At 50.1% G+C, this 25,880-nt stretch overlaps 1 protein-coding gene and 1 long non-coding RNA gene across 8 annotated transcripts in view; both read right to left on the bottom strand.

Moving 5' to 3' along the window:
• RBFOX3 (RNA binding fox-1 homolog 3) overlaps positions 1 to 25,880 on the bottom strand; it is a 434,098-nt gene that overhangs the window by 379,008 nt on the left and 29,210 nt on the right. The gene's annotated exons all lie outside the window — the stretch shown is intronic.
• On the bottom strand, positions 1,822 to 24,469 carry LOC132657357 (uncharacterized). 4 transcript variants are annotated; one of them, XR_009595378.1, is made up of 3 exons: positions 4,660 to 24,469; positions 3,147 to 4,000; positions 1,822 to 2,966 (listed from the first exon to the last, which is right to left on the bottom strand). It is a non-coding gene; the product is annotated as an uncharacterized LOC132657357 (long non-coding RNA). The 4 variants fall into 4 exon arrangements; XR_009595379.1 differs by having other exon boundaries at positions 1,822 to 3,303; positions 3,866 to 4,000; XR_009595380.1 differs by having other exon boundaries at positions 1,822 to 4,000; positions 4,664 to 24,469.

Here is a 25,880-nt window from a genome sequence, read left to right as displayed (position 1 = left end):
TACTAATATCGGTGCAGGATAAAGTATTCTCACATGGTATGGGAAATTCTGTAAATACTTTCAAATTTGTAAAGCAATCTAGCTGTAGTTATTAAAACTTAAGATATACATGCCCTTGGCCCCAATAATTCTTCTTCTGGGATTTTCTCCAAAAAAGCAGAAACTGCCAGGAAAATACATAGCACATGAAAATGACATATGTGTATATATGCACATGAGTTGGTCAGCATGAGCAGAGGGGGTATTTTAGGAGGGGACACTTCCAGCTAGTAGCAGAGGTCAGAAGTCACCCAGAGAGCTGGATCTGGGGAGCAGTAAGCGAGACTAATCGCTTCACTTTAGACACTTCTGTCTTAGAAGACCTAATACAATAAATAAATAATGACTTTATAACTCATGCGACTGCATTTTTTAAGTGACTAAGGAAATGATTTCAAAATGAAGCTTTTTTTTTGTTTCTACTTCCTCTGCTCTTAAGGGTGGGGTTGCCAGATTTAGCAAATAAAAACACAGGATCCTTGGATACATTTGTGAATTTCAGATAAACAACATTTACAAAAATATAGGTGTGTCCCATGCAATATTTGGCACATACTTATACAAAAAAATTCTTTGTTGTTCATCTGAAATTCAAATTTAACTGGGCATCCCGGGTTTTATCTGGCAACTCTAGTTACAGGGGGAGGGAAACGAAAGATCTCTGCAACTCTAATTGAAATTCTTTTCTTCCAGCTCCCCCTGAAAACCTGTCACAGCCATGACGATGTTTTTTTTTTTTCCTCCCAGTGATCACAAGCACGCACACACACACGCACACACACTCACATGTTTTGATCATCACTCGTCACCCTCCAAAAGAACATTCTCTGACTGGCTCACACTGATGTTCTGCACGGTTCCTATTTGACAGTCAGGATGTCACATCAAAGCTCCTAGAGCAGCGTCTGGGCCTTTCCCATTCTGTGCCCAAGCCCAGCAGGGCCAGGCACATGGGAAACAGTCAGCAAACTGGGGGAGACCAGTTAACGGAGGATCAGGCGTGCTCTGGAGGAAGGATGGTACCCCAGCTTCCTGCCCGTTGCTTTGCCAGGTCACGCCTTTGACAAATTCTTAGCCATGGTGGGCATCAGAGCCTGTTCAAGCTGCCAGGTGCGCCTTCTGTCCCCCTCTCTCCCAGCGCTCAACACACAATGCATGAACTTCATACAGAGTGGCCTAAGTCATCGCTTCCAAAGGTTGTTTGCATTTCATTTTATGTTATTCACTTGCTGTCATGGTGAGGAAACCCAGGACTGAGGATGGGGAGGCTGGAGCCAGGGTGACCTTGACCAGGTTATAGGCCACTCAAACTCCTCACCTGTACAAGCGGAGGTTGGGCGGATGTTCTTGAAGGGATTTCTAAGGCTTTCTGGGCTTAAGGTCAGGAGTGTCCTCAACCTGCCTACTCCAGGGTATGCCACTCACCCACCCTTACCCAAAGCAGAGAATGTGACCACTGGCTACGGGAAAAGTCCTCGGCCCTCTCCTTGAGGCCCAGACAGCTCTGCAGGCCCAGGAATCCCCTGCTGGAATTGCTGCTTAACCCACTGTCCATCGTGTCGAGTTGCGGAAGCCGCAGACGCGACATTAGCATTACAACCCACACTGATCTTTGTCAATTACGCTCCAGTATTTGAGCTCTAACCAGCTTTAAATTGAATCAGGACAAAATCATCAGAATAAAAAGAGCCCAAGCCCCAGCCTTTCAATTCCAGCACTGGAAAAAAAAAAGTTATACATTTCATAATGGCCTTCTACCCCATAATGAACAGGAAAAATAAATTAGATTCCAAGCTAAGGATATATTTATGCAATTTCATTATGTGCCCATGAGCAAGCCTGGTTTTCACCAAGATAAAAATGAGCTCTCAGAAACACTCGCACTAAATAAATGGAGTGATTTAACAGCTTAACGGGGAGCGTGGAGGAGGAACTGAAGGACAATGTCAAAAATGGAAAATAAACATAAGAGGGACATCTGATGCGCCTCCTGCACTATGTGCCCCACACCCGAGGCGCCAGGTCTGAGTGGCCCTCTGGCAGCATCTCTATTCTTGGAGGCCTGGGTGACCAAGGCCAGATGGGCGGAGGGAACATGGATTCTCCCATGTTCTGCACGCCAATCTGCAGAACATCCATCCCCTTGTCCCAGGCCCAGGGGTCAGTTCTTCAGCATCCACACCCGCTTCCAGAGACGACCTCGCTCAGCTAGCTTCTGCAGTAAAACTCCGGGCTGTCCTAGCCCTTCTGGTCCTCATCACTAACCTTCTTCCTTCTTTTCCAAAAGTTCCTCTTGGTTCTTTTGCTCCCATGTCAGGGTTACCTGACACTCCTGTGGCCCCAGCTTCAGGGCACCTCCATGCCCACGGGTTCTCTTCCAGGGTCCCTGGGCACCGGTTGCCCGGCCTTCACGTTAGCATTTCTTTTTTCCAGAAATGAAAACAAGTTCTCTGCTGCCTTTGAACTCTCTAAGAGTGTGGTTTCTTTCTTTTTTTCCCAGTGCACTGTTCACCGTGTGAGGCTCTGGAACCTCGGTGTGAGAGGTGTTGTGTAAGCATGTCTCACAGTTGTTGTGAAGGTTGACAAAATAAGGCATTTATTTTTACTCTTTTAATGCATATTTACAGAGCTGAAGGGTGTCCCCCGAAAACCCCAGTGGTATGTAGCTGGGGCAAACTTGGAGTGAGAGAGCTCTGGGACCTCTCTCAAAGGCAGCGCTGCTGACTTCCGGAGGCGCCCTTTCCAGCCTCGCCGAGGGGCTCCCTGGTGCTGTCAACAAGGGTGAAGAAAAGGTCATCGACTCCTGGAATCTCAGTCTCGGCGCACCTTCTAGGGGAATCTCCCTCGTCACAGGTAAGGATACCAAGGCTCCGAGAGACCAGGGAGGGATCCCAGCTCATCCATGTGGGAGGGGGTCTTCCATCAGCCTGCCCCACAGAAATATCATACCAAGCACATGGATCATTACATGGTCTAGTAGTCACATTAAAATTTCCCCAAAAATGGTGAAATTAACTTCAAGAATGTATTTCATGTAACCCACAATATTCAAAGTATTATCATGTCCATATGCATTCCACATAAGAAATGACACAGGCAATGCTCACATGCTTTGTCAGAGCGCTGCATTTTGAAATCCTGCCTGCATTTCATGTCCACAGCTCATCTCTACCTGGACAGGCCACCGGCTGGCAGCCTCCCTCTCGGGCGAGGGCAGCACAGAACTTCTTCACATCACCATCTCACTTACAAACAGCTCCAAGCCTAAAAGACAACCAGGCAGGTTCAGGCAGCTGCCAGCCGGTACAGGGAAATACAGCCAGTGCTCCGAAGGCATGTTTATAACCTTCACCATTAGTGATTTTTCCAAAATCGCCATGAGACCATAATGAAGACACACCACCACCACCACCACCACGACTCTTTGAGTATCTTCTGTGTCAGGAGCAAAGGACTCTGCAGGTGACATGTGGGCGCATCCTCTGGATAGCGCTGAGAGGCAAGTGCTATCATCGCTGTGACGTCCCATCAACAGCAGAGGCTGAGACGGGGCTGCCGCAAAATCAGTGAGTCAACAGGTGTCAGGGAGCTGCAACGTCGACGTTTATCAGCCTCTGAGGGCAGAAACTCCCCTCCTTACAGGAATCCATTTAGAACCAAACAGGCACCAGATACCCCTACTTCTTACTCCCGGTAGCCATCAGCTACTCAACATGGGGCAATACCAAGACCCTCCTGCTTTGACACGTTCCCTCCTTTCCCAAGGCCTCCAAGGGGAAGAAATAAACAAGCAGACAGATAAATACCAACGAACGAAGATAAATACCAATGAAGGAAGATGAGACGAGCTGTGAAGAATAAGCTGCCAATGGAGCCAGCCTCGTGGTCTTAGGTGCCAAGCCCATCAGCTCATTAGTGTAGATGGAGCTGGAGTTCCACAGCCTAGAGTGATTCCTGGCTCCTGCCCAGGGAAAATGTAGAGTGAGTGGATGACCAGCAAAGACACAGCCAGTGCCCCTAGAAGGGTGCATGGACAGGGGGAGCACCAAGAAGTCTGCTGAAGACACCAAGGAACAGAGGGACTCGAACACCCTCTCTACCCCTGCCCTCGGCTCCTTCCACGCCTGCGAAGGTTAGGGTCGAGTCCACAGGGGCTGGCTGTCATCCCCACAGCTGCCCCACGAGCAGGTTTGAGGAAGCTGTGTTAGCTGGTGGCTGGCTGGCAGTGGTGCCTGGACCCAGCCCCAGCCACTCGCCATTTCAGCAACGCCTGCTCAGGTTTTTGTCTCTCCTTGTGGGTCAGGTGGGGCCCTACCTAAACGAGGAGACAGCGTCGGCGTCAGCCCCTGGGATGCTATACGGTTCAGGATGCGTGCTGCTCTGCAGTCACATGGTGCTGACTGGTGTGGGGGCAGGAGGCCTCGAGGACCCGCGGGAAAGGAGGGGGTCTCTCCTCTGTGGCTGGGGAGCTGACGTGGAGAAAGGAGCGAACAGCCAAGAGGGCACAGGGCCTCCCCAAGCTTCAAGGAGTTCGCTCCTCCCACTGGAGCTCCTCCACCCTCCAGGCCTCCCCACTGCCCGCTGCCCTGACACCCTGAGAACCCCCCGCAGGCACCGTACCCACCACAGCGCAGCCACCAGGCTCCCAGCAGACAGCACCCGGCGCCTTCCTCGATGGCCCGGGGAAGGGTGTCAGCCTGCCCCTGTCGGCGTCCCCAAGCCACCCCCTCAGTGCTCTTACATAACTCGGGTCCTTCCCCACCCACGAGCAGCGCCGTCCTCCAAGTCCCCCCGCCTTCTAGACACGGGGGTGTAACATCTGCTCACACTGCTCCTCTCCAAGAGAACACCGTCCCCCACACACCGCACCCCAAACTCAAACACTGCCACCCTCCCCCAAAGCCGCAAGGGATAAAAAATAACATAAAATAAAAACATGCTACCACTGCCACCCACCACATCATTAAGGACAAAAAAGAAAAAGAAAAGTCTTCTACAAATAAAACTCTTTCCTTCTTGTTCTAGAAAAACAGTAACGAATCAGGGGGTGGGGGTGGCGGGAACGCAGGGAGGAAGCAGACGAGAGCTGCTCTGCCTTTTCATCTCCATTGCTGAAATCATCTTTGATATTTCTTATTTTTAAAAAAGAAAGAGAGAATTCCACAGAGGTGCAAGTGCGGGCTCCCAGTACTCCTACTGCGAGCATTCATGTGGGCAAAGGGTATTAGAATTCAGCGCCAGAAAGCCACATCCGGGGGGTTCCCAGTTTCCCCTGCCTTCATCTTGTTCCCCTCCCTGCAAAGGAGCGCATCCAATGGAACAGAGGAGGGGGCGTGTTTGGTTTCAGATCAAGAGGCCAAGATCTGCACTGCTGGCACCCTGGCAAGATGGGGAGCGCAAGGGAGCGCAACCCAGGGATGCACCAAGCTGACCGGGAGGCATCCTGAGCCTCCACACACTTCCCAGCAGCCCCCACCTCAACCTCGAGGCAGAGGAACCCGGCTCCCGTGTCCTTCCAGCCAGCCGAGTGCTTAATGCCTTGATGCCTGCCTGCCCTTCCAAACTCTTCCATGAAAGCAAGAGGGAAATCTGTAATTTTCCCCCAGGAGACGCTGTCTAATCCACTTCCCATTATCCAGTTCAGCCTTACCGTGGAGACCGTGGATCCCCTTTCTGTGTGTTCTCAGCTGCTCGATGTCCTCACTGCCCTTGTCTGGATGCCCCCACCCAGCTGTATCCAAGAGTCCCTCTGGTTCATCGTCTGGGTGCAAAGTCACCTCCCTTCTCAGTCACCCAGTTTATTGCACTGTCTTTGGGAGATCTTTGTGGGCATGGAAGCCTCCCCTTTGATTATTCCTATATAGCTAACTGTGAGTGTGCTCACACGAGTGTATACTACACGCAAAGCCATCATGTTACAATCTAGATAAATCCCAAATGTGTGGGAAACAATTTACAGATGTGCATAATGACATATTTAAAGAAAATCACCTTCAAGAGGTTTATAGGGGGTCCAGGAAGGTCACGGCTGCAGTCTGGATCTCAGGGAGTCCTTATCTCCCCGGATGTATATCTCCACTTGTCGCCACTCCTGAACCATGAGTGTGTGGCAGGAGAGAGTACAAACCCCAGGCTGCTTTCTGGCCAAAACGGAGGGATCCAACCCTAGAAAGCTGTGTTTATGGAGGACCTATCCGGTGTTTCACAGTCTCCCCCTCTCAGTCACAGGGATAGACAAACGACCTTCATCAGCCGAAATGTTGTCATCAAGGTCCCAACAGCTGCCAGCATGGTCCCTGCTGCACACTGAGCTCCTCTAGTCTCTGCTCCAAGCCCTTGGGTCCCAGCACCCAAAGAGCGAGCTCTCTAAAGAGGGATAACTGATGGCTTGTTCGAGCAGCTACACCAAAAGCAGGGCATCCCTCGGTTCCCTCCCGCCTGCTGGTGCTCCCAGCTGCCCTATCCTCATAGCTAAGGTTCACTTCATGGCAGGCAACGTGCTCAGGGCTGAGAATGGAAGCTGGATGCTGGGCAGTGCCCTCCCGCTAGGGAGACCCTCACAGGCCAACCCTTGTGATGGAGAACAACAAAGAATGACGACAAAACAGGAAAAGGAGTGTTCCCGCGGCCTAGTGGCTCAGACGTTACAGAATCTGGAGGGTCCGCATCATTCCTTTTCTCTTTCCTATTAAAAATCTGCTGCTTGGGGGAGGGAGTCAGAGAGGACCAAGCATGGAGGACTCATAGGAGCAAGTCCCCAGACAGGCTCTCTCACTTTCTACTTGGAATGGGGGTCCACTTGCCAAAACAAATCTGGAGCACAGGCAGGAAATGTTCACTTTCAGAGAACATCTATGTGGTGAAAAACAGAGGAGACATCCTTTTTATTCCAGTCAAGCAGCTGCTTGTCCAGCGCTGACAGCATGCATGAGGCCCACAAAGGAAGGCAAAGAAGAGATGGGCCAGGAGGCTCCAGGGGGGGCTCGGTTGACAGCAGAGAGGTATGGAGGTGCTCCACCATGGGGCTCCCCCAGAACAGGCCTGAGTGCCTGGCTATACCCAAATATGCCCACCCTCGCCCACAGATCCCCCTCTCTCTCCCTCTTTCTCCCAAAAAAGGACCAGCTTGCATTTGAGATTCCCAGAGCTCAGAAGTCCAAGCAAGCATCTTGCCTGGGGTGGGGAGGGGCAGTAGGGAACAGTGGCTCCCTTCCCTCTCCAAAGGGCTGGCACAGCCCTGGGACATGGCTCTATCACCACCCCAAAGCTGTGGGTGTGCCCAGGATAGTGGTACAAACGAATCCAAAAAAAAATGTGCTGGTTAAGTAGCACTAGGTGCTAGAGAAGGGGGCTGGTTGGACCCACTCCCCATCCCTGGGTTCATGTGGTCCCCAGGAAGCCCCTTCAGCTCCCTGGGCCTCCATCCTCCTCTGTGAAGTTGAGGACACCCAGCTTCTTCAGCATGGCACTGTCCCTCCACAGGACCCCTCTAAACCTGAGAATGTATCCTGTTCACATCTGCAGCTTTCATACATCTTTGGGCATGTCTTCATCCCAATGCCCTGGCACACAGTTGGTGCTCAATAAATATTTGTGAAATGAATATAGAAATGTTTCCTTGTTGCATTTCATTTTATCCTCATAAAAACCCTGTGAGCTAGCAAGAGCCCTCATTAGCCTACTGGGGACAATCATCGTTGTTGCAGGAGCGGACGCAGTTGACTGTAGGAACTCTGTTTACATGATTTCATTTCTTTCTTTCCTCCAGGCCATGAGGTGGTACGATTATTACTGATGTTTTGCAGGTGGAAAAACTGAGGCTTGGGATGGGGAGATGCACTGTCTGAGGTCCCTTGACCCAAGATCAGAACAGATGCCTATTTCAACCAGGTCAGCTTTTGCCTACTTTCCACGAAGGCTAAGGGAAGGCTGCTGGTGAGCAAGAGAAAACAAAGCCTCAGGTTTTCACCAGGGCCTCTGGGTTCTACCAAGCAGGAGTGCATCTTATTTAAAGAGTCCTAAGGGAGGCCCTGGAATGACATGAGGGTGGATGGGGCTCAACCTCCAGGTGGGAGCCCGTGATGCAGAAGCATAGCTGTCGAACTGGCTGTCGCCCACTCCTCCAGGGCAGGGGGAGTCCCGCACAGCCCCAGGACTGAGCAGATGGTTCCTCCCTTTTCCACTGCAGACAGGCAGGGACACAGCTCAATAGAAGTCCAGCCAACTGCAGCTTGGAGGCAAGCAGAGCTCAGGTTTCTCTGGAGACTTGAGAACGATCTCTCTGACACCAGTGGACGATCTAACCAGAAGACTCTTTAAGGAGATCATGCAATGGTTTGTGTCTGTGTTGAGATGCGGCAGTAACTGCAGACTGCAACCCAGAGGGAGGCTTTGGGGGACACCCCAGGAAGATGAGGGGGGCTTGGCAGAGCAGACCTGTGGCTTTCCTGTAGCACTGAGGGACAGGGAGCCCCCAGGAGGTGATGCGGCAGAGAAATGTAAGAGAAAGCAGATTCCTGCTTGCATTTCACATCCCTGTCCCTCAGGAGGGAGAGGAAGGGAGAGGAGACAACATGAATATTCCTTCACCATGTGGCCCAATATCACAGCTGAGAAGGCCCCACAGCTGTGGGCACAAGCCTCTGCCTGGCAGGGCTAACTTTAAAAATAAGAAGAGTTGAATCATCATAAAAAGTAAGAATTTTCCAGGCTCAGAGACTTGACAGACGACGCAGTTTACCTAAAAAGCCCTAGTGTTCTGGGAAGAACACACACACACACAAAAACCCCGAACTGTGGAAAACCAGCCTCCACAGCAAAATGAAGACATACTGACTGCCCCTGCTGGGCACCCCCTGAGAGCTCTTGGGTACTCCCCCCGACAAATCCTTCCTTTGTCTCTATCTTCTGGGCTCTACACTACGAAAAGTCTACATCAGAGAAACAGGTCAGAGACAGGCCAGGGCCTAGTCAGGCTTCATGATCCTGAATACTCTACAGAGCGCTTGGAAGGAAGGGGTCCGGTGCCAGAAGGACAAGAATGTCAGAGAGCAGAAGCATCTCTACACCAGAAGCATCACCATGAAAGCTTGACTAGTAGGACAAACTCTCATAAAAGGGGCACGGAGCCCTACCTCTTCCATAGGAGTCAGCTCGTGAACCAGTGGAGAAATGAGGACTGATGGAATTGAGTGGATATGATGCAAGGAAAGCCAAACTGAAAGAGTAAAGCAGAGTCCCAGAGATCAGGGGAGCACGTTCCAAATGCGAGTCCACACGCTTACTGCAGGGAAGCATGGCATACATGTGTCCAGCACCCAGCCTGGAGCTGAGGACTTCATATTTACTGAAGCAGCACTACATGTCAATATCACCTGCAGAATGGCTGAGGGACTAAGGGGATGGATGGACGCTCAGCCCAGACTCACAGACGGAGAGGTGGATGATGCTCTATTGACATCAGAGGAAGCAAATGGAGCTCAGAGTACTGAGGACATGACTTTGTAATTCAGAAGTTCTCAAAATCTAGCACCTGGTATTCTAGATCAGTGCTGCCCATTAGAACTTTCTGGAATGGTGACTCTAATATGCTGACCGTGAGTCATATGTGGCTATTGAGAACTTGAAATGCGGCTAGTACAACTGAGCAACCGAATCTTGGGTTTTACACAAATAGTCACAGGCAGCTCCATAGTGGACAGTACTGTTCTAGAGTTTCTCAACATATCTTTGCATGTGCTGATCCTCCTTGGGTGGCTGTTTGGAATACGGGCCACCTAAGGGCAGTTGGGACGGGTGACTTTTTGAGAAACTGGTATCAACGTAAGCAGGGCCATTATTTTTGTAAAATTTTTGTTAGATTAAAAAAACATTGCTAGTCTCTCTCTGAGAAAATTATGTGTTTGTTTTTCTTCTTTTTATTTGCTGTTGTACAGTTTGATTAACAGTGGAAGTACCTGCTCTTTAAAGGTTTGGTTTAAATTACCCCATGGAACCATCCAGACCTTCTCTGTGTGGGAGTAGCTTAAAAATTTTCTATCTTCGATGCAAACTGGTCAGTTTTGGTAAGTTAGATTTCTCTTATTTCTTGTGTTTCTCATGCCTTCTTCCTCTTAACCTTGATTCTGCTAGCTAGTGGTTCAGCTATTTACTTTTTCAAAAACCAGCTTTTTACCTATCAATCCCATTTTCTATCTGTGACTCATATTCACTATCTATTAACTTCATTAATGCCTTCTTTCTGCTTTCCTTCCATTTATCATTCTTTTATTCTGTTTCTGTTTGAGTCATATATTTAATTCATTTAGTTCTAATTCTCTCTTTTGTGGACTGAATTTTTAAGGACATGAATTTTCTCTATCCCTCTCCCCTTACCACCACCAGGCACAGCTGGTCCTTTATTGTGGGTGCTTCATACACCCCTCTGGGAGTCTGCCCCTCTCGTGATGTATTTGCTGATAGCGTGTCCCTCCCATTGGACTGGGTTCCTCAGAGTCAGGGTCTTTAGCAGCTCTGGACATCTAGCACCTAAAAGTGTCTGACACACCTAAAGGGAAAGGGGAAGTCACTCAGTCGTGTCCGACTCTTCGCGGCCCCATGGACTGCAGCCTACCAGGCTCCTCCGTCCATGGAATTTTCCAGGCAAGAGTACTGGAGTGGGGTGCCATTGCCTTCTCCAACACACCTAAGGTCATCAGTAAATACAGAAAACATGGAGTGATAACATTGTGATAACTGTAAAGCCCACATTTGAGCATTTGTCCTATGCCAGGCACAGGGCTAGACGCGCCGTGGACATCAGTTCTCTTGTCCTCAGTCAACTCCACGGGGAGGGTTTTGCTCTCCCTCTTTCACAGTGTAGGAAACGAGGGCTCGGGGCAGTTAAGGACTTTCCCAAGTCACAGCTCTCAGAACTCATGAACCTAATGCCTGTGCCCTAAGTGCTGATTTCAGGAAGCAGAGGGTGGTGGCCTGTGTGAAACGGAGAGCGGCCACGTGGCCCTGCAGTCAGAGTGCAGGCTTGGGTCTGAAGCCAGATCTACCACTGTGAGCTGTGGCACTCAAAGCAAATAATTGAGCTTCAATGTGCCTTGGTTGTTTCATCTCTAAAATGGAGAAAAATACCCATACCCACAAGACTGTTGTAAGAATGAGACGTAGACATAAACACCCAGTACCATGCTTGGCCTGTGGTAAACGCTCAGGAGCTAGTGGTGATGGTGATGGTTATGATGGTCATTATGACGGTGGTAATGATGGTGGTGATGGTAACTGTATTATCCAGTATTTCAATGACCACAATGCCACCAAAACCCAACATCACACAGTAGAAACAGGCCCTGTGAGGAAGACACTTGGCTTCAGAGAGCACTGCTCTCGGGGCCCAGGAGGGGAGGCAGGGCCAGGCTGGACACGAAGTTGGCAGGAGGGCGCACAGCATGGGCTGCCCAGCATAAGGCCTGCGGGAGAGCTCGGGTTAGCACAAGATGAGCGTAACACAAATGAGTGACGGGAGTAGGAGTTGTACACACATCCAGAGTGGGTGGAGAGAGGAAATTAAGTATACAAATTAGGGATGATATGAAATTAATGGCTACTTAAAAAACGCATGCTAATTTAACATCTTTGTAAGCATGAAAAAATATGAACTAGAAAGAAAAGACTGGCAAAATATTTACTGACAAAAGGCAAAATAAGAAAATATTTGAAAAGTGTGTAGCACATAAATAAACGCCTTGAGGTGGCAATTCCCTAGGAAATTCGTTTTCTTCTGCAGGCACGGAGTCAACCAGAGCCGCTGGGTGGTAAGGGGGACGGAACCAAGACCTTTCATCCTCAGGGGCTGCTGTGCATTGAAGGCTCAACTTTGTGCCTCAGCCCAGAGCTGAGGTTTTCCACGCCCATCTCCATCATCCTTGGAGAACCCACCTAGGAAACTAAGACAAGAGAGTGAGCCACGAGGCTGGCATTCAAACCCAGGCAGTGCGGCCCCCAGTGCCCAAACTCTTAGCCGCTGTGTGGTCTGCTCTCCTCTCCCCAGTGCTAAGGGAAGGCTGAACTGGCCACCCTCCAAACGCTGAGAAGACAGGAGTCTGGCCACACATGGCTTCAATCCCAGGACATTCCTCAAGAGACGGCACCCGAAGGGCTGTGAGAGCAGAGAGGCCACTGGGATGAGTCTTGGCTGCTGGCTGGAGGCACACGTCTCATACACCACCAGATGAGTGGCCGTTGGTGAAGCATTTTCAAAGCAGGCTGAAGAAACGTGTCTTTAGCAAAATTGGGTTCAGCTGGCTCCGGTATAAACAGAGTCACGAGGCCAAAGAGAGGTCTGCAAATGTAAACAAAGACCAGAGCAGAGGCTAGTGTGTGGGCAGGAGGGGCATTTCAGGGGAGGTCCCCCAGGCCACCTGAAGGCCCCAATCTTGTTTAATATCCAAGTGAATGATCCAGAAGACAGCAAGCAAGTTGGGAGCAGATCTGTCAGGGAACACGCAGGCGGCTGCTGCAGTTTGCAAGGGGTTCTGGTGGGGGGAGCTAGCAGAAATGACCTGGAGGGAAGGTCATTGTCTCCCAAATACACTGAGATTCAGCTTTGAAGGAAAACTGTGAACGCTCAAGTCTAAGAGAAAAAGAAGAACCTGGCTTGAAAGAGATATTTATTGAGAGGAAGAAACTCGGGAAGGAGGGACAGCGCCCCATGAGATGACTGGGGAGCCTGTACTAGACGAGCTTGAATGCAGTAAGCGGGCATGACTCGTGTTTTCAGCTGTTCAGGGGGAGGAAAAACAGTCCCTCAGAGGAGGTGGAGAGCAAGCTGCTCAGGGACATCCCCTGAGGCCACACTCAGCCCGAGCGGCCTTAGTAACAGAAGCAAGCAGATGATCAGATTCAGGGAACAGGACAACCAGCCTGTGGGCAAGAACCCATTAAACATCCGTCACTTAGCTTCCCGGGACTGACCCGGAGGAGGGAACATTGTGGAAGGTCGGAAGGCTGGACACAGACTAGGGCAGCTGGAGGGTTGGGATGTGGGGGCAGGCTGGAGCTACAGGGGTGGGCAGACTCTTCCTAAGAGGAATCTCCTCAGGCCCGGCCCCCCAACCCTCTGCCCGCCTGCACCTGAGCTGAGATGCTGCAGTGGGGACGTGTCTAGAAGCTTGATTCAGCTGCCTGAACAGCACCAGGCCTCCCTGCTCAGCCTGTTTGGTGCTTGGGAGGAAAACGAAGTCGTCAGCTCCGGACACATTTGGAAATTTACTGAAGCAGCCATTTCGCACTGCCTTGTGGGGACTGGGTTAGTCATCCAGTTAACCACATACTCCCAGGGCCCCCCGTGTGCGGAGGCTGCGTGGGCCTGCTGGGAGCGTGGGGGAGAGGGCAGTACAAGAGGGGGTGCGCAGGCTGGGGCCGAGCCCCACGCACAAAGGAGTGGCAAAGGACTGACAGACAGCAGGGTGAGCTGGGGGATACAGGCGGAAGGGGCGTGGTGGGGGCAGCTTCCATGGAGCAAGACCCCTGAGGCTGAGAGGCTGAGTCAGGCTCTCCACAGGCATTAACTCTAAATTCAACTGGCCCCCACTCGATGGAGACTGCTGGGGGGCAGGAGTCTGTGCAGAGCACCTGGACTGCTCAGGAGCCTCTTACCATGAGACCCAAAGAGAACCCGTGGGGCTGGCCTCAGGCCTGAGAGCCAATAGTTTGCCCCAAGTATCAGACGGGCAGGGGCACTCAGACGACCTCTACTCTCTAGCATATTGCTTGTGTGCTTACTGGAAGTGACCTCCTGAGGACAGGGAGTTTTCACAGCAGTTTTTCACTACCTGATACTCTGATACCTAAAATACTACCCAGCATATATTAATGCCTGGTAATTACTTGTAGCAATGGATGAATGAAGGAGTGGGTGGATGGGTGGGTAGATGGCGAATGGTGGATGAATGGATGGATGAAAGATCGACGGTGAATGGATGGGTGGATGGAGTATGGACAGCAGATGAATGTGAATGGATGGAGGATGAGTGGGTGAGTAGACGGTGGATAGATAGATGATGGTTGGGTGGGTAGACAGTGGATGGATGGATGGCTGATACATGATGGATAGATGGAGGGTAGATAAATGGATGGATAGGTGATATATGAGGGCTACCCTGGTGGCTCAGTGGGTAAAGAATCCACCTACCAAAGCAGGAGACATCCCTGGGTTCGATCTCTGGGTTGGGAAGATGCCCTGGAGGAAGAAATAGCAACCCACCCCAGTATCCTTACCTGGGAAATCCCATTAAGAGAGGAGCCTGGAGGGCTACAATCCATGGGGTCGCAAAAGAGTTGGACACAACTTAATGATTAAAAAAAAAAAAACCAACACAGGTGATGGGTGAATGGATGCAGGGGCCCTCTGCCGCATCTTCAGGAATTCCTTGAACATCAGGTTCCCAGTGACTGTGCCCGCACCATCACTCCCCCTCCCAGCCCCAGGAGAATTAAGAGACTGGGGCTGAAAGGGTCACTGGAGAGTCTCTGAGACTAAGCAAAGCATGTGTGCGCGTGTGCTCAGCTGCTTCAGTCATGTCCATCTCTTTGCAACTGTATGGACTGTAGCCTGCCAGGCTCCTCTGTCCATGGGATTCTCTAGGCAAGAATACTTGAGTGGGTTGCCATGCCTTCCTCCAGGGGATCTTCCCGACTCAGGGATCAAACCTATATCCCCAGGGTTCCTTGCATTGCAGGCAGATCCCTTACCCACTGAGCCACCCAGGAAGGCTGGAAGATGCTAAAGAATAAGCAAGAGGCTGAGAAAGCCTTGCCCAGCTCTTGCGAGGATCAGATGAAATAATATACATGGAGGTACTTTGTAAACTACAGAGCAGTGTACACGTATGAAGCATTTATGCTTTATTCTCCATCCCTCAAAGACTGAAGCACCTTCCCTCTCCTCTGGTGGAACGCTTGGAGAAGGCAGCCACTGCCTTCCGACTGTACCCTTAGGATGTGGCCAGAATGCTGTGAGTACATCATTGTGCTTACAAGGGACAGTAGGCAGCTAATGAGCAACTACTGACCACCTGGCCCCTGCTGTGTCCAGGGACATCAAGGGACCATAACGCATGGTGGCTCATGCTTTAACACCAAATCTAAGATGCCAGGTAGTTCTGCTCACGGCAGCATCAGCCTCACCAGGGCCAGCCAGTCCTGACACACAAGCTGCTCACCCATCTTAAATTGTAACCCCTGCCCCTCACCTTCCCATTCACAGCAGCGTTGCCAGCTTACTGACTACAGTGGGGTCTTGCTGAGCTTAGATCTATGCTGAGGGCTTTACCACACTAGCTCATTTTCTCCACCCAACTGCCCTGCAATGGAGGGTGATTGATCCCATTTCACAGATGGGAAAACTGAGGCTAACAGGGATTAAGTAACTGGCCCACAACCACATATCTGACCGAAGGTGAAGCTGAGACTTAGACTGAGGCTTACTTTTACACATCAGGGTCCCCATCAGCTAGACCTAGGCAGCTCTTAGCTGTTCCCCAAATCAGCTCCACCCTCAAAGGACCATGCCCCCATGAATTAAATACACTTTGGACCATGACTATTATTCCCAAAGAGGTGTCTCAGAGTGCTTTAGGGGTCTGGGGCCTAGGCTTAGAGCACTCTACGGTGACTACTCTGAAAAGCGCCTTTTGGTCATTTCCCATGTACTTCCTTGGGTTTGGGGTTCACCACAGTAATCAAGGGCCCAAAAGTGTCAGGGTTACAGTATGGGGTTTCCCAAGGAGCTGTTGGGAGGAGAGCCTGGTCCATGAGGCAGACGTCCTCGAACTTGACCAACTCAGGCACTGCAGGAGTCCTCTCCTCATCCTGGCTCACATCACAGACCAGCGACCAGCACCCTAGGGGCAGTCCCCAGCCCTCACTAGGGAGGGGGCGCACACTCGTGGGGACTCAGGTCCAGGGTGGACCCAGTCTGCCATCCTCACATGCGCCCAGTGGCACTGGTGTTGTCCCCTGGTATAGGGATGTGGGGCCACTGGGTCTCCCACGTGCACTGGTCCCACAAAATTCAAGTTGTCTCCTAGACATGCTCTGTAATGGATAAGGACACAGGAGATGGGCATTGGGTAGCACAGCCCAAAATGCAAGTTGGCAGGTATTCAGCAGCCACCAAAGGCCACCAAGGGGCAGATCAATAAGTGTGATACGCATTCGCAAATTCATTAGTGAAATAAATTCTCCCCCCAGTTTGAGATCATGTTAAAGAATCATTTGCTAATTCCTTTTTCTTTCTATGTGTAAGAAATGGTAGAGAGGCCACAGCTCCTGGGAACTGAGATGAGAAGCCCTGAGCCTTCACCTGCCTCCTCAGTTTCCCCACTGGTGGAAGAGGGTGAGTGCCTCTCAGGCCAGGGTTCCACGGGTCTCCCTAATGTCTGTCTCCTCTCTTGAGTATTTGAGTGTTTTCTTTTTTCTTCCTCTCCCCTTGAAAAATCAAGTAGGATGCATGTTGGGTTGAGCTGGATGCTGGAGATTAGATTGCATCTGTCTGGATATAAATAATTTACTGCTTGATGGTCAGAGGGAATTTAATTAGTTCTTGTTCTCCTGATAGAATCAGCCCACCATTGCTAAAACATTTCACTCTGAATTAGTCTGTAAGGGGCCAACAAGGCAATGCTAATTTTATACACATGACGTCCCCCGCAGCTTCTGAAAATACACATCCAGCAGGAAGCACTGCCCTGGCTGTTGCAGCCGCCTCGGTGTCTGCAAGGCGGCTGGAGAGAGGGGAGTCGGGGTAGGCCCAGAACCCCGTAGCCTTCTCTCCACAGCTCTTCTCCTCCCAACCTCAGGATGAAAGGATCAGGGACCAGGTGACGTGATCGGTAGGTGAACTGCCCAGGTGAGGGGCTGGTCCCTGCCCAGGCATTCCAGCAGGAAACACTCAGAAGAGCGACACATTTTCCCCTTTACAGAGCATGGCTCTGCTGGATGGCAGCCTCCCCACCTGTCTGGGGAAATCACAGCTTGGATTAGAACCTGAAGATGAGGCCCTATGCCAACCGGCACACGCCCACTGCCTCCGCGGGGGCCCAAACACGGCAGCGCAGGGTGGTGATGGAGGGGAGCGAGGAGGCGCTCACTTGTCCTCAAGTTCCCTCCAGGAACAGATGAAATGAAGCAGATCTCAGAAAACGAGCCAATGGGATCAAGAGCCCACAAAAATCACCACAATAGAAAAAAATGCTCTAGAATGTGGGGATGTAGTCAATGGGTCTTTGGAAAAAAGTCAGAATCTCAGAGAACTGTTCACTAAGAAAGAAGAGGATGAATAGGCCAAAGGCTGACTCATCTGTTGAGCTGAGACCATCCTCATCGGAAACTGTGGCCAATGAGCCAGGAAAACAAACGGCTACACTTCTGTCAGTGAGGAAAAGGCAGGATTCCTACAACCCCGCTGCCATCAGCTCGCTCGTTCCTTGGAAAATGAAGACAGCCACTTCTCGGCATATTTATGTCTTTGACCTAGAGAGGACGCTTGATTTCATGGCACGATTTAAAGTATCTGTTTCACCACAACCTTGCCAACACTGCATGTTAGCTTTTTTTAAGCCTTGGCTAACATGATATGGGAAAGGGGGTGTCACACTGTTTACGCTGGTATGGATTTGATTACTCGTGTGATTAATTTTCTTTCCACATAGAAGAGGAATAGAATATGTCCTCTTTTGCAAAGTGTGCTCTGTTTTGGCATTTTTCTTCTTTGGAATTAAACCAATGTGTTCTTCAACTGCCTGTCTGAATCCCCCGCTGGCCTGGAATTTAGGTCACAGAGCGTGTCTTTTCTCTATCTGCTTGTCCGGCGCTTGCTCTGCGTCACAGAGTGACGGAGAAGACTTAATAAATATTTGTTGGGCAAAACAGAGGATGGAATTGAGGAAGTGAGTCCCATCATGGTTCACAGATGCGTTCTTCATATAGAAACAGGAAACTGGAATAACAATACTCAGAAGAAAAGCATCTAAGGTTAACAGAACTAACCCTGTGCCCAAGCCCCGCTCAATGCTCCACGTCTCTGTGCACCCCCCAGCAGGATGCTTGGCCCCACTGCAGAGGGGGGACCCAGGGCTTCTCTGGGGTGTGTAACTGCCCAAGGTCACCCAGGTAAGGGGTGACCAGCATTTAGCCCAGGCAGGCTGGTTCCTGCCCTCAATCTGACCCACACCTGCATATGTGTGGTCCAAACCCTTCTAGTTCCTGGCCGGGTGGCCCCAACCTGAATCTCTTTCATCCAGCCATCCTTCCCTGTGCGCTTAGGGCCAAATGAAGGAGACACAGTCCCCCATTATTAGGAAACCCCAAGACGTGTTCACCATGCTGGGGGGAAGGTGTGCGCTGGTGTAGCAGGAGCTGTCAGCCTGCCAAACAGGAGGGCAGATAACCAAACTGGGTCAGCCTCTCACAACAATCAAGGAAATGCAAATGAAAGCTGCGGGTGTGACATTTCCACCTGCGAAACTGGGGAAGATCGCTTCTGAGGATAACAGCTGTGCTGGCCAGCTTGCATGCTGGCACCCACAACAGCTGATGGACACATGTTAACAGGGGAACAAACTTCCTGAGGACCCCTCAGCAAAATGTTCCAGGAGCCTTATGAACGTTTGTGTTGTTTGAACCCAGAATTCTGCTTCTAGGAATTGATCTCACAGAAATAATCACAGGCACAGACCAAGATTTATGTACAAGGAAGTTAATCACAGGATTATTTATAACATGGGAAAAAACTGGAAACAACCCAACCCGCCAACAGGCCAGGAAGGAAGAAACGAATTACAAATTTGGGGGATAGCCACGCAACAGATTAGACAGCAGTCACTAAGGACCACAGTTTTAGTGGATGCTCTAAAACGTGAAATGACGCTCACCACACAATCCTGCATGAAAACAAGACAGACCGTATATAAATGTCATCCTAATCTCATTTTTAAATGCATATTTTGAAGGACTAGTAGGAAATAAGCCAAAATGTTAAAGTAATAGTTACCTCTGGGTGGGAAAATTTAGGTATGGCTAATTATTTTTCCCCATCATTACATTTTCCTGTGCTTTGTCTGTTTTTCACAGAGAAAATATTTACTATAATAATAAATATTTTTAAGTAACAAAGAATAAATTTAGCTCTTCTTTTTTTTTTTTTTTGGTCTGTGAAATTCATTTTGGAAGCTTACTCAGCTCTTCAAAGTCCCCTTTAAAGTGGGGCATGGAGAGCTGAAGACAGGACCCCAGCAGTGCTCTGAGAAAGAATACTTCAATTAATGCAACCTAAGACCACCTCTGGATTTTTGATGCCACCCTATCACACTGTGGTCTCACACTGCGGCTTCCTTAGTCGCCTGGCCCTGTCTCACCCATCTCAGGCTTGGAAAGTTTGGCTATTTGGACCCAAATAAAGGACTTTCAATTTATTCCTATTAAATTGTATCTTGCTAAATTCAACCTATCCAATTGGTGTGATATAATTAAATCCTGAGTCTGTCTACAAAATGCCCTCACCATCGCTCCCAGCTTTGTGTCATCTTCAAATTTAATAAGTCTGCCACCTGTCCCCAGCTGAGTCATCCACCGCCATAAAGAGCAGGAAGAGCATGGCGATCGAGCCCATCTCTAGAGGCTTATCACACGTCTCTGGAAACCTCCCTCCACGTTTTAGCCATTTGACAATCAGCTCCCATTTGCAGTTCAACCAGTTACAAACATTTTGAACACAGATATTTGAAGAGGCTGTCAGACTCCCTATTTGGGCCTTGCATGCTCGTCTGGGATCACCCACTTGTCCACTAAAAAAAGTGGCCAGCATCAAAGAGTCTTTCCCAGTAACTCCTTCCTCCCCCACACTGCCCTGCTCTCCAATGGGGCTCTCAGGTCTCAGGTGTGTACAGGGGAACCAGGAAGGACCAGTGTGAGCCCAAGTTCCCCATCCATCATGTTCCATGCATTTGGACCCTCAAATGGGAGAAAGGTTGAGGTTTACAACAGATCCTAAAGCAAAACCCTGAAACCCCAGACTTTCCATTTCATACATAATGCTGCTCCCAAACCACCACATCAGGGGGGCATCTCTCCCTATGATGGACCAAATCCACCAACATAGGGGGAGCTGCACAGGGCTGACCTTGGGCTGCCCTAGACTCCAGCGGCAGAAGCCTTGCTTGCATCCTTTAGACGCAGCGTCCATAGTTCATCTGTTTCATGGATCTCTGGGCACCATCAGGAGAGTTGCTCCAGACGGGACACCCTGGCAGATTGCCATGGGGTTAATGGCTTGTGCCTTGAAGCTTATCAAACAGGTTCAGTTTTCTGCCCTGCAGTGAAAGAGCTACCTGCAGTGTGCTTAGCTTCTTCTCAGATGTATTATCTGGTTTGTTAGTAGCTCTGTTTCCTTCTTTATAAAATGAGGCCACTGTTTTAAGGATTCCCAAGTCCCTGGCAGAGGAAGCCATTGCCTTTTTTAATGACAACAGTGTCCTCCCTGGGACTTCATCTCTGGGCTCTGGACTCACTCCAAGGCAGGGCTGGCCGAGTCATGCCAACTGAGAAAACCCTGTTTTCTTCCAATCCAAGAAATTCAGAATTAGAAAATCCATTTGAAATTGATCTATAAGAACATGCCTGACGTTCCCCTCCATATTCTCTATCAGGTGATGGTTTGCAGACCGAACCAATAGCACAAAAGCCCCCAGAAGGCTGCTTGGATGCTCCCAGGACCCCTGCACCTCTTGGGGCCAGGGCCCAACACAGGGCAACACACACAGGGGCGCACAGGGGCTCCATCTGGTCTTAGTGTCATGAAGCAGCCCTGTGATCCCCAATTCTAATATCTCAAATAAGTGTGTACTCAGAGTACACACACCCTATTCCTTCACAGCAGTCTCTAACAACCAAGCTTCTGCAGGTCTTCCCCCCAACTCCCACTACAGAACAACCCGGGGTTAAGGCCTCTTTATTTCAACACTTCTCCCCATGCCCACAGCGGCCTGACCCTTCCACTGTCCCCGTATTCAGAACAGGCGATCACCCGCCCCCCATCAAAGCTTAGGAAGATGCGAGAGCCCCGTCCACTCACTTCAGGGGACAGGCAGGCTCATTTCCCACCTTTGCCCCATCAAAAAAACCCTCCCTCTGAAAGTGACTGCCCGTAACACAGGATCCTATATCCCACTCACAAGCTACCACTGAGAACAAACCAACCAAGCCCTCCCAAACCCTGCTCTGTGGGAGCAGCTGAGTTAGTATGGAATGTCTCCACCTTCCAAATTCTCTTACACGAGGGGTGTCGGGTGGTGGGGACCTGCCAAGGGGGTGATGGGGTTTCACAGTCTGCCTTCCAGCCACACACTGAAGAGAGCAAGGAAAACCTTCACTAGCCTCCCAAACAAGCTTCTTCTTTCCTCCTTTTTAAAAAACAGTTTTATTGTGGCAAAACATAAGTAACAGAAAATTTGCCATTTAATCATTTGGTGACATTGAATGAACAGTGACATTGAATGACATTAATAAACAGTGACATTAGGTCCATTAGGTCCACTGTTGTACAACCATCACCAACATAATTTTCCAAAACTTTTTGTCAGTTCCAACAGAAACTCTGTAGCCATTAGGCAATAACTCTCCCCCCTCCCTAAAGGCTCTGGCAATGACTAATCTACTTTCTATCTCTGTGTGCTGTGCTTAATCACTCAGTTGTGTCTGACTTTTTGCAACCCTATGAACTGTAGCCTGCCAGGCCCCTCTGTCCATAGAATTCTCCAGACAAGAATACTGGAGTGGGTAGCCTTTCCCTTCTCCAGGAGATCTTCACAACCCAGGGATCGAACCCAGGTCTCCCTCATTGCAGGCAGATTCTTTACCGTCTGAGCCACCAGGGAAGCCCAGTCACAGGATTCGGGCTCCTCTGTGCATGGAATTCTCCAGGCAAGAATACTGGAGTGGGTTGCCATTCCCTTCTCCAAGGGATTTTCCCAACCCAGGGATTGAACACGGGTCTCCTGCCCTGCAGGCAGATTCTTTACTGCCTGAGCCACCAGGGAAGCCCTGTCTCCATAGATTTACCTATTCTGGAGTTCCGTATAAATTAAAGCATACAATATTCATCCTTTCGCATCTGCTTCTTTCACCGAGCATAATGTTTTCAAGGTTCATCCACATGACAGCGTGTGTCACAATTTCACTCCTTTTCCTGACTGAACACTATTTCCCTGTGTGAATATCCTGCATTTTGTTGATTTGTTCATCGGTTGATGGATATTTGGGTTGTTTCTACATTTGCCTATTGTGAATAATACCTATGAATACAGGTGTACAAATATCTCTTTGAGATCCTGTTTTCAGTTCTTTTGGGTATATGCTAGTAGGTTTATTTCTTTAATCCACCAACTTGCATTTATTCCATTTGTTGTTGCCTAGGAGTGCCTGCTCTAAACATTGGCGCCAGACGCAGGATATTCTGGTGGCCAAGGTGAACATCTGAGGATGTTTGGAGGATGCATGAAACATGGATGGGTGGATGCATAGATGGATGCCTGGACTGATGGGTAGATGGATGGACAGGTATATGGATGGATGGATGGATGGGTAATGGATGAACAGATGAGTAAGACGCCCACTACCCCACTCTTCTACCCTCTCTTTCCCCTACTTACTAGCACAATAGCAGTTTAGGAATTTCTGAGTAGACAAGGCTTCCTGCATCTCAAAAGCTGTGTGTAAATGATATTTCACACTAAGAGCAAAGACTGCCACTGGCTCCCAAGCCATCCTACCCACCAGAGTAACCTGGACAGCACTTTCAAAGTGACACTTTACAAGACCAACCCATAAGACTCTGACAGGCAAAAATGGAGCCCTGCAGTCAGTATTTATTCCAGGCTCTCCCAAGGCTCAGAGGATCAGCCAGAGCCAGGAATCCCTGGTGCAGGCCTAGCCCTCCAGGAGTGGGCCTGGGGGCCCCGCTGCTCTGCACAGCTGTAGCAGTGCGGGCAGCTTTTAAGAAATGTCGTGTCTTAGGAAGGATGGAGAAACCTGTAAATCACAGATAAGAGACTGGCTGCAGGATGAGGAGGGGCCTTGGGGGAAGGAACTTTTTATGAAACAGAGAGGCAGGGAGGAGAGTCTGGAGCCAGAAGGACTGTGAGGAAGCTAATCTGTTAGGTAATTATTGTAATACCGGCTCCACATCCCCTGCCCTGTCCTAGCTGTCATTAACTCACTGAAAAGGATGTTTCTCGTTACTTTAATCTCATCCTTTGGACTGATGATCTGGTGGGATCGGGTCTGAGATTCTTAAGGAATCCCAGAGTCTCCTGCATCTCTTGAGTTCTCTAAAGAAGTCAGCACTGTGGTTTCCAAATACACAACAGGGAAAACAATTGACCGTGACCTTGTCTCAGAACAAAAGGTGAATCATGGTCCTGGCCGTGAAACTGGCCAAAGTGAAGTCCTGACTCTGTCCCATCAAGCCCAGCTGAGGACGTGCACAAACCTGCCTCCTTCCCTAATCTTCCTGTCCCTGAGATTGTAGGGTCTTCCTCACAGGCTGTATGCCTTCCTACATATCACACAGCAGATGCTTTTCATCCTATTTTGGGCTTCCCCACTCTCCTTTCCATCATAGAAACCCTGATTGAAGCTGAAGTATATTAGAATAATTGTATCAGATTGTATTAAGCCTGGAGTTAAATTTGTGATACATAGTTTCAATTAAGTTTTAAGTCTCCAATGCAGTATCTCATTTTATCTCTCTGCCTCATGCCAAGTGAAGGCTATTGGTTAATCAGGTGCAGGGAATGTGGCCAAGGTTGGATATTCATGAACTTGCCTTGCAGAGCTAGGCTCCCTCCTCCTGCCCCTTGGAGTGTCTGACACAAGGACCCCCACCAGAGGCTGCCTGGTCCCATTCTGCCCCAGGAGGAACCAAAATTCACAGAGGCCCAGGGAGAGTAGTAAACGCACACCCTCACCTCTCAGTAAACAGAAGAGGCCCCAGGGCCTGCATCACCAGGGCAGAGCCCCACTGGAGGGAGCAGCTAGAATCCCAATGCCTAGGGTTCATTCCTCCAGTACACATTTACTGAGCACCTACTATGAGCTGGGACAAAGGATCCCACGTTGACAATGACATCTGTGTCCACCTTCAGCCCTCCAGCCCATTTTCCCCTCTCCAAAGAGTGCTTACTTGAAAAAGCAAATTCCATCACGTCAGCCCCTTGCTTCAATCCTTAGTTTAATTAAGCAATCAAATCTATAAATACTTCCTGGGGTATCGGGTCAGATTTCACCCCTCATGCCCCCAGGGGGTGGGGCCTTCAACTCCTGGCATGCCCAGTACCCTTCCGGAGGGGCCCTGAAGGCATCTGGCCACATCAGTGGGGGTGGGAGTTAGGGAGAGGTGGGGTCCGACGGGGTGGAGCCAAGTCAAGCCAAGGATCCCGGGAGCTGGTGACTCTTCCCTTTGTAGTCGGCAGCAGGAGCCCACCGCCCTCGTAGGCTCATTTCTAAAGTATCAATAGCAGACAAAGGAGCAGCCTGTCCTTTCACTCCATTGCCTAGAGCAGTTTCCAGATGTGCTCATTCTAGGTGCCCATCTCAGCAGGCCAACAGCAAAGGCCAAGGTAAAGCCAGCAGCAGGGTGCTAAGTCCTGGGAAAAGGACCGAAAGGCAGGACAGTAGAAAGCTTACCAGTAGCATCCCTCCCTCCCCAGGGCACCATCACAACATCCTTCCCCCACGCCACCTCCACTCCACACAGGGGTGCCAAACACAGCAACTGAAAATTCAGCATGCCTAGTGCCTGGAGAATCCCACGGACAGAGTCATGGGGTCGCAGAGTGGGACACGACTAAGCAACTGACGCTTTCACATTTCACAGTTAGACTTGCATCCTAGATAGACAGCAAAAACCTTCAGTGTGTCCCATGCACTATCGGGTCTCCGACATTGCAGGCAGATTCTTTACCATCTGAGCCACCAGGGAAGCCCCCTATTGGAGACAGACTCATTCTAAATGATCAGTTTACCTGAAATCTGAGCGGCAGCCCTTCACCTTGTAGCGCTTGCCCTCTTTCTCCCCTGCACCTCAGTCACTGCCACCTCCTCTCTGACCCCTCTCCACCGAAAGCAAGGACCACCCTAGAATTCACCCTTCTTCCCAGAGCTTGGTAAAGAAGTCTAGAAAATGGAGCAGAAACACCAGAAATACCTCCTCAGGGCCTGAGACAGACGAAAAGGAGAGAAAGACAAAGACCACCAATAAAGAAAGACGGAGAAGGGCAGGGAAGGTGAGACCCTGTGGACTGCCAGTGTCCTGTCCACAGACTTGCCTCTGGGAGGGGCTGCGAGCTGAGAGGCCCTTTGATGCTCTGCACTGGCTCATTCCCCAACACGGGGCGAACAGGCACTGTTCCTTTAAGGGGCCAGGCCCTCGCCATCCCACAGCTGTGGCCACTTTGAGTGAAAGACGCTGCTGGGAGAACCACATCTGGGATTTTCCAAGGCAATGATTCAAGTCGAATGTGTTCCAAAACCTCACTGTCTAGTCTAAATGATTATTTCCGCCTTCCCATCTTCCTCCGGAATGTTCCTTCTCCCTCCCCTACCTCCTGCATCACCTGACTCTCATCCCCATACTGGTCTGGGGTTCCTTTATGAATCTGCCAGCAAGGGAAACCAAACCAGGATGGAGGTGGGAGGGGGAGGGGGTCAGGATGTGCACTAGCCAGGAAAAGGCAGTGTCTCCTTCTCTACCTGGGCCAAGGATGACATTCTCTAGGAAGAAACAAGACTGTAGA

The sequence above is a fragment of the Ovis aries genome, chromosome 11 (genome assembly GCF_016772045.2).
Source record: "Ovis aries strain OAR_USU_Benz2616 breed Rambouillet chromosome 11, ARS-UI_Ramb_v3.0, whole genome shotgun sequence".
NCBI lineage: Eukaryota > Metazoa > Chordata > Mammalia > Artiodactyla > Bovidae > Ovis > Ovis aries.
Note: the sequence above shows the minus strand (reverse complement) of the source record. Positions and strands in the feature narration are given on the sequence as shown.